Source organism: Bombyx mandarina, chromosome 01 (genome assembly GCF_030267445.1).
Source record: "Bombyx mandarina strain Sakado chromosome 01, ASM3026744v2".
NCBI lineage: Eukaryota > Metazoa > Arthropoda > Insecta > Lepidoptera > Bombycidae > Bombyx > Bombyx mandarina.
The window spans coordinates 17,598,570-17,607,471 of record NC_143208.1 but is presented as its reverse complement, the minus strand read 5'-3'; positions in this window follow the sequence as shown (position 1 = coordinate 17,607,471).

The window sequence follows — 8,902 nt, the reverse complement described above, 5'->3', positions numbered from 1 at the left end:
ATATGTGTATATATATATATATATATAATTTTTTTTTTGTCGTATTTTACTTTTATTTGACGTATTGTAATGGTCCGCTTTGACGTTTGTCCGTTTCCTGTCTTGCCGCTGGAAATGGACATTATCGAAAAAACTTTTATGTTGCAAAATCGACGCGCCCGCTCCGTGTGCCGTCGAGAATCGTTTTAGGTGAAGGCGATAATCGCTCAATGATATCGATTTTAACGAACGAATGTTTTTTTGATTGGCCGTTGGATAGTGACGCGTTTAGTATTAAGATAATCGATATTCGAATAATCGCTATACGACATTATGTGTGTGAAGTATATTCAATATACTATGTTTTTAGTGTATAAGGAACGCGGCGGTTTATCGCTGAATCGATCGTTTGCCGAGCGATTCGTTCGCGCTTTTGCTGCATCTCGGGCGTTGTTCGTAGGCGCTCGAAACGATCGATTATATTATTATAGCGTTTGGTTTGTAACTTGTGTTAGCATTAAGGAATGTTTGAACAGAATGTAAACGCTCAGCGTATGCCCAACGTTTGACTCTGTCACGTATGCCGCAAAAATTACTTTTATAATCATTAATAAATAATTATAATAATATCTACGTATATTTAAATAAATTTTAAACGCAGTACGCATTTTCTCAAAAAGTAGTGATTTTTTCTTCTATCTCTCTCTCTCTATCTCTTTCTTTCGTCTAGACGTTTTTTTGAAATGTTTCTTTAGGATACTTTAAGAATTTACGCTACAAATTCGTCAATTTAAGCCACGTAAATTTTCGTAAGTCTTTTAAACGATTTTGTAGTAATAAAATTATTTTCCAATTCTATAATCGTTTTGTTTTTTATTTTGTTTTATGAATATCTACAAAATTTGTTACAATTAAACGTCTGGACGAATATAATATGGTAAATAATAAATTATGCTATGTAAATATGTGGTTTTATTTTTTGCTATACGTAAGTTTACAAATTGAGATTCCAATTTGTAAAATGCCTTCGATTACACTTAATTATGTTTCACTGACAGATTGCGACTGTTTCAAATTTTGGCTCATAAATTATGGGACTAAACTACTAACGTAACGTACTTGACACACTTTACTGGTGGTAGGACGTCTTGAGTCCGCACGGGTAGGTACCACCACGCTGCCTATTTCTGCCGTGAAGAAGTAATGCGTTTCTGTTTGAAGGCCGGGGCAACCGTTGTGCTGTAAAAACAGAGACTTAGAACTCTCAAGGGCGCTTAAACGTTGTAGATGTTCTGTGGGCTCCGGTAACCACGTAACATCAGGTGGGCTGTGAATTCGTCCAACAACCTAAGCAATAAAAAAACACTAATAAGAGTCGATGTACAAATTCATATGTCTATACAACTCTTATCGCCGAAATCCCCTATTTAAAGCTCTACTTGTTATAAAAGTACATTTTATACGCGGTAGAAGTGAAACCTATTCCCTCTCATTCTGACATAGGCTGGATGAGCTGGATCCTATAGATTTTTAAGTACCTATGTTTCTCTCATTTTAGTGTTGTGCAGTTTCGTTTTATCGAGTTGTCATTATATGAAGCGATCATACTGTCATTTCATATGAAGTTGTGGCTTAAAATATAAGACGCCCGGTGAATTCGTAACGACCGAAGCGACTTTGACGGTGTTCGAATCCTTCAGACAGTTACCAATTTTTGTAATGAAATACTTAACATATATTCACGAATGATTTTCATGTTTTTTTTCCCTACCTATGCTGATAGCCTTGAGAATCTATTTCAGCTTCGCCCTACCATTTGAGCTCTCGGGGCTCAAACCGGAAGTGTTGCTAACACTGGCCCTAGCAAGAGCAGTGCTTCGCAGAATCTACCGCCGGATCGGAAACGGGACCCACAGAAGATCCGGCGAGAAACTCAGTGGGCTGTGTCTATGGGTTAATTCGCTCGACGGTTGACTCGAGGACGGTGACCGGTGCTTGTGGTACCTAAAAGCACCGTTAATGGATCGGAAGGATCCATAATGACGTGTTCGGTACCGTTCGGTCTACAGGATCGGGTATGTTTTCACGATGCTTAATAAATATCAAACCCGCAAAAAATATAATTTGCGTACTTATTGGCGATAGGAGGTATTGTGAGCCCTAATGGATCGGTACCACGACCTGCCTATTTTCAGCGTGAAGCAGTAATGCGTTTCGGTTTGAAAGGTGAGGCTGCCGTCGTAATGTAAAGCTGAGATTTAGAACTTGTGTTAGAAGGTGGGTGGCAGCGTTTACGTGGTTGCTGTCTATAGAGTTCGATAATCACTTACTTTTTGGATTTACTGAAAACCTACTAAAACTGGTGGTGAAGAAATTATATCAAAAAACAAAATCCTTTTTTTTCCCTACCTATTCTAGTAACCTCGCGGGGTTATTCTAGATTCACCGAATTAGAAGGTGATCTCACGGGGCTCAAACCAGGAGTATTGCTAACACTGGCCCTAACAAGAGCAGTGCTTCGCAGAATCTACCACCGGATCGGAAAAGCGACCCACAGAAGACCCGGCGAAAAACTCAGGTTATCTCTATGGTTTAATTTATTCGTTAAGCCCTTCGTCGCAAGCGACTGGTTCGGTGAGGACGGTGACCGGTGCTTGAGGTACCTAAAAGCACCGTTAATGGATCGGGAGGATCCGTAATGACGTGTTTAGGGCGACGTCGACGGTTTATCATTCGGTCCACAGGATTGGGTGGGTAAGCACACATTGCGACTTAAAAATATTCTTACTAGGATATTATACTTACGTTCCCATAGACTCGATTCGGATCCGACGGTAGATTCTGCAAAGCAATGCTTTTGCAAGGGGTGGTGCTAGCAAATTCTGTCAGGCTATTGCCCGGGAACTAACCTACCGTATCTGAAATAGCCCGCTACCAGCGAATAGAGCCTTACGCATCCTTTGATTTCTTAAACGTGGCTCCAAATGACACGTCGTTCTGTAACAATTTATTTTCATTTTATTACTTCCCACGTTTCGAATGTATTATAATTTTCGTGATCACCGGTGAGTGAAGTGTGAAAGTAGTTTTAATTATGACTACGACTCGCAAGAACCGAAGGTAATGTCTACATTAATTCTGCTGCAGTTTTGCAAAAGGTTTTAAATTGTTTTTTTGTGACCACTCGTTAAATACAATATAAAATATAATTACGAAACCCTACCACCTTTAGGTACGTGTCCTATTTTAGGCAGGCATTATTTACAGTAGCAATACGTAATATAGTACACTATTGAAGTTCATTGGATTTGCGTCATATGCTTGAAATGTTATTCAGTTGGGAGTTGCTTATATAACACTTCTTATTGACAAATGCAACATTGTAAGAAAACTGTTCAATGTGTATGTAGGTCATATCGCCTGTCAATTGTCACAATGATCTACGCGACTGCATAAGTCATTTGTATACCTGACTAAATTATGTCAAACTGGAGCTGTTTGTGATCATTTTGTACAACTATTATATAAACTAAGATTTTTGCCATGTTTTATTAAGACATAACTATTAAGTTCTGCTTTGTCGTCATCTCCCATAGACACAGCCCACTGAGTTTCTCGCCGGAACTTCTCAGTGGGTCGCGACTCCGATTCGTTAGTAGATTCTGCGAAGTACTGCTCTTGCTAGGGCTAATGTTAGTAGGTATATTCTCTCAGGTTGAGTCCATGAGCTCACCTACCTTAGGAATATCCCCTTAGGCTACCAGCGAATAGATAAGGAAAAAGTCGTCCCTTTCAGTGTTAAATAAGTAAGGTTACGAAGACTCCGAAGGCGGCGAACTCGCCGATTTACCTATCAACGTTTTTAGCCGGAGGAATTTCATTTTCTATGACAGCGGTGGTTTAGAAAATTACCCCACAAATTGTTGGAATTTATAATAATTTTTAATAATATACAATAATAGGAACTAGATGATGACCGAGCTTTGCTCGTTTTTTTTTTTTTGATAACGTCATCTTGTTGTGTCTTTAAAGCGGTTAATTGCCCTCAATTAAGAAAAATAGTAATATTATTCGCCAATAGATGTCAGGAAGAGTTGATTATTGAAAACATGAATAAAACAACATTTTCTGAAAATAAATCATAGCTAGAGCGATTTATCGCCCCCGAAATCCCCTGTATACTAAATTTTATGAAAATCGTTGGAGCCGTTTCCGAGATTCAAATTATATATATACACAAGAATTGCTCGTTTAAAGGTATATAAGATAAGATAAGATTTAATGTTATAAGTGACTCGATTTCTCCTTGTTTATTTATACTCATTTCAACCGCATATCTTTTATTTTTACTTTTTATAACTGCTGATGTTACTGGTAGTAGGACGTCTTGTGAGTCCGCACGGGTAAGTACCACCATCCTGCCTATTTCTGCCGTGAAGAAGTAATGCGTTTCGGTTTGAAGGGTGGGGCAGCCGAACTATAAATAAATAAAATAAATATTTACTAACAATCACGCCACGTTAACTGGTCCCGTGATAAGTTCGTAAAGAACTTGTGTTACGGGTACCAGATAACGGATATAAATGTAAGATTTTTATTATACACATACATATATTTAATATACATCCATAACCCTGGAAAAGACATTTATATTTATCATACAAATATCTTCCCTTGGCGGGATTCGAACCCGCGACCCCCTTGTGTAGTGACCATGTCACTTACCACTACACCAGACGACCGTTAGGCACTAACCCTAGCAAGAGCAGTGCTTCGCAGAGTCGGATTCCACCAGATCGGAACCGCGACCCATTGAAAGGATCCGGCGATAAGCTCAGTAGGTTGAATAACAATAGTTTTTATTGCGGAACTACAAAATACTTACTTGACACTTTTGCACGTGGATTTTATTTCAGCTCATTTGAGTACACTGGTACGTATGTAGGTATATCGTTAACAAATGGGTACTCATTAATGTACACAACTATTCGATTCTTTAACTACCGGTAAACTTTTTAAAGATATGTATTACTTGAGTTCATTGTTCAACTGGTGTTAAAAGACGGTGGTATATCTACATCTGAGGCCCGCGGCAAATTCATCGGATGAGGCACCAGGATAATGCTCTTAAACGTAATTTAATTTCAATATATTACTGTAGTAACGTTTCTTCCGGAAGACGTAGCGTGGGTAGGCCTCCCAAGATGGACCGACGATCTATTGAGGTTCGCGGGGATCCGCTGGATGCAGGCAGCGCAGGACCGGTCTTTGTGGCGAGGCTTGGGGAGGCCTGTGTCCAGCAGTGGGACATCTGTGGGCTGATAAGAAGAAGTAACGTTTTAGTTTATTTTACAAATATAATTTTCAAATTCACAACTACTGCATATATACCTAGTCAGGTCATAAATTTTGTCACATGTATAATGTAAAATAATTGAAACAAGTTTATTCATTATGTAACCATTCATATACCAAAATGAACTTAATAAAACATAAATTCTTATGACACTAAAGTTTATTCAAAATGACCTCCGTGATTTTGAATACAGGCCTTCAATCTGCGCGGCCAGTCGTCTATCGCAGCACGAACGAGGTCCATGTCAATATCGGCGGCTGCCTTAATCAAGGATGTCTTGTTGAGTGACTCCAAATTGGGATGAGGCTTTGAGCATGCCTTTTCCTCCAAGTGTTGCCATATCTTGTAATCTAACGGATTCAAATCTGGACTGGAGGAGGGCCAGTCTTCGTGCCGGATGAAGTCGATTTCACGCGCCGCCAGCCAGTCTTGTGTGCTCTTCGCTCTATGAGCTGGCGCCGAATCTTGTTGGAATACCCAGTGCCTGTTATTGAACATGGTATGAGAAACAGGTTCCACAAGGTTCGTCAAGACTGTATTTTGATACACAACTGCATTCGTTTTTACACCTTTCTCACAAAAATGTACCTCTGTTAAGCCCCAATAAGAAACTTCCAACCATACCATGAGCGAGGATGGAAAATGACCTCGTTGGACACGCGGAATACGGTTGCTCGCTTCTTCACTACTGTGTGCGTACACCTTATCATTTTGTTTGTTGTAGCTCTCTTCTACGGTAAAAATTTTTTCATCCGAAAAAAGAATTTCCCGATATTTTTTTCCCGCGTACCGCTTCAACAAAGCGCGGCATCTCTTCAGTCTCAGGTCCATTAGACGAGCATTCAAACGATGTCCTGTTTTTCTTCGATATGCCCGAAGCCCTAAGTCTTCATTTAACACCCTTTTCACCGTGGTTCTGCTTAACCCCATCTGAAGGGCCAACAGTTTCTGCTTACGTTTGGAATTTCTTTGAATTCGCGCCTTCACAGCTTTTATCACTGCTGGAGTCCTAACAGACCGAGGACGACCACTTCTTGACCTGTCATCTACACTAGAGTCTTCATTGTATCGTTTGATGGTACGATAAACGAATCTTTTGGTTATATTCAAATTTTTCAGTATGTTAAAAATTTGAATTGGCGCGTAACCGCAACGATGCAACGCAATAACTGCAACACGGTCTTCTTTAAGCGTCCACTCCACATTTAAAAAATGAGTAAAATTCTAAAAGTATACGTTTTTATTTTCATGAACAATTCGACATTCGAATTCAATAAACTTTTTTGTGGCCAGCATTCTAAAAAAAAAGTTTTTACTGTGTGACAGTACTTATGACCTGACTAGTTACAGGTACTAGCCGTATTCGCCCGCTTCGCTGGGCATTTACAATTAACATAATTATTTATCGTCATTATTATTAGGGAGTCCAACACTCATATAAATATTAAGTACATGTATTTTCTACATGGATACCAAGTTTCAACTCAATCGGATGCATGGTTCAGTATTTATATCGGAACATCCGTAAAAACTACTGTAGATTTATAATATACTAGCGACCCGCCCTCGCTTCGCTTCGGAAACATTAAAACACACATGAAACCAAAAAAATAAAAAAAAATAAAAAAAAGTAGCCTATGTTCATCAGGGACAATGTCGGCTTCTAATCGAAAAAGAATTTTTCAAATCGGTCCAGTAGTTTCGGAGCCTATTCGAAACAAACAAACAAACAAATCTTTCCTCTTTATAATATTAGTATAGATATAGATAGTATAGATATAGATATAGATTAGTATAGATATACCTACCCCTATATTTATACCTGGCTAAGGGATAATTGGTGGATCAGACGTAATATTGAGGAGATAGTGGGCAAAGGCCGCTAAGGTATTCACCGGAGAATGCGCAACATCGTTCTCTGAGTATTACGCCAGCGTATTGTGATCCTCTTCGCATCGCTTTCCTCTTTACTGAGGGTCGTGACTCCTCTGCTGCATCGTTTTCTGAAGTACGACTTCCCTCCATCTACTGCAAGCCTTGACTTCGCGAAGGGCATCGTCGAACTTGATGTTCAGAGAAGATAGAATTTGGTGCGACCATCTCGTGGGACTGCGTTCTCCAGGACTTTTGCCTTCTATTTTGCCTCTCGCCATCAGCTGTCTGAGATTGGATTAGATTAGTATTAGAAAATGAATAGTGCAGTCTTCGAACTATCTTATCAAAACACCAATGAAAAACAAGCAAATAAATCTAACCGTGTCCTTTCTGTATTGTCGCATTTAAAATAAGTACACCTTACAATATGTATACATATTATTATAGATAAAATAATTTAAGCACTCACGGTTGGCACTGTGCCTACCTCGCTCATGCAACAGAGCACGACTCTCAAGAAGAGAAAATAAGAATGACCAAACCAAATTTAGCGATTTTTAACGATCCGAATCAAGGTTGTTGAATTTGGAATGATAAAATACAATGTACTTATTTGAAATATTTTCATTGGACGTCGTTTACTATAACAAGTAAATGAAAAGTTAATTGAACAAAACTTCAATAGATACATAGCAGATATGAAATATTTTTTTTAGAAATAAATACCTTTGTTCTTAATTACACCCATGCCACCTCCCGCAAATGAAAAACCTTCCCTAAAGTGTCATCAACAACTGTACAAATTGAAGCTTTTAAAACATACAGCAACAAGGGAATACGAACAATCAAACAAACGCTCAGTATTCAAAATGGAAGACAGTAGGTTTGATTTCACCATTCTCGTCGAACTCGTCGTAAGAGTTCGATGTGCAACTTAACCCATGGACACAGCCCATGGAGTTTCTTGCCGTGTCTTCGCAATTGGTCTTACGTTCGATCCAGTGGTAAATTCAACGAAACATTGTTCTCGCTAGGACCGACTTTAGAAACTTGTACAGACTGATCTCCGTGAGGTCGCTCACCAGTCAGTATGAAGCCAAGACAGCCTCTTAAGTATACTCGCACATAAGTAGGCAAAAAAAGATCTGATTTACAGAAAATATTTTGTAAATTTTCTATATTAGGTAGCAATTTATTTGAATAGCACGCAAATTACGACTACAATTACGGAAAATGAAAATAATGATTTTGTATTAGGCTTACTTTAGGCTTCACAACATGTACCTATATTAAATTATAACGAAAACATACATATAATTTAAACCTATTATTATGCCGATCTTTCCAATACCTAAATTTAAAATTATTATAAAATGTATGTAATGTCGTAAGCATTTAATAGAATGAGCTATTTTATAATAATAAGGTAAAAAACGCAATGGAGTTTATTAAAAAAAAAATTTTGTACGAGAAGTGGCTGTAAATTGAGAATATGAAAACGTAAGTATCCACTAATGGTTTTAATGTAGATACGTAGGTAGATATTCAATAATAATTTCAAAGGTGGATATGTATGTACCCACATCGACGAAAATATTAAAATTATCTAAGTAGGCTTCTTAGAAGTATGAAGATAAGTTGTATAAAATATATGAGTTTTGTTACTTTTTATATCATTGAAATGCAAAAGAA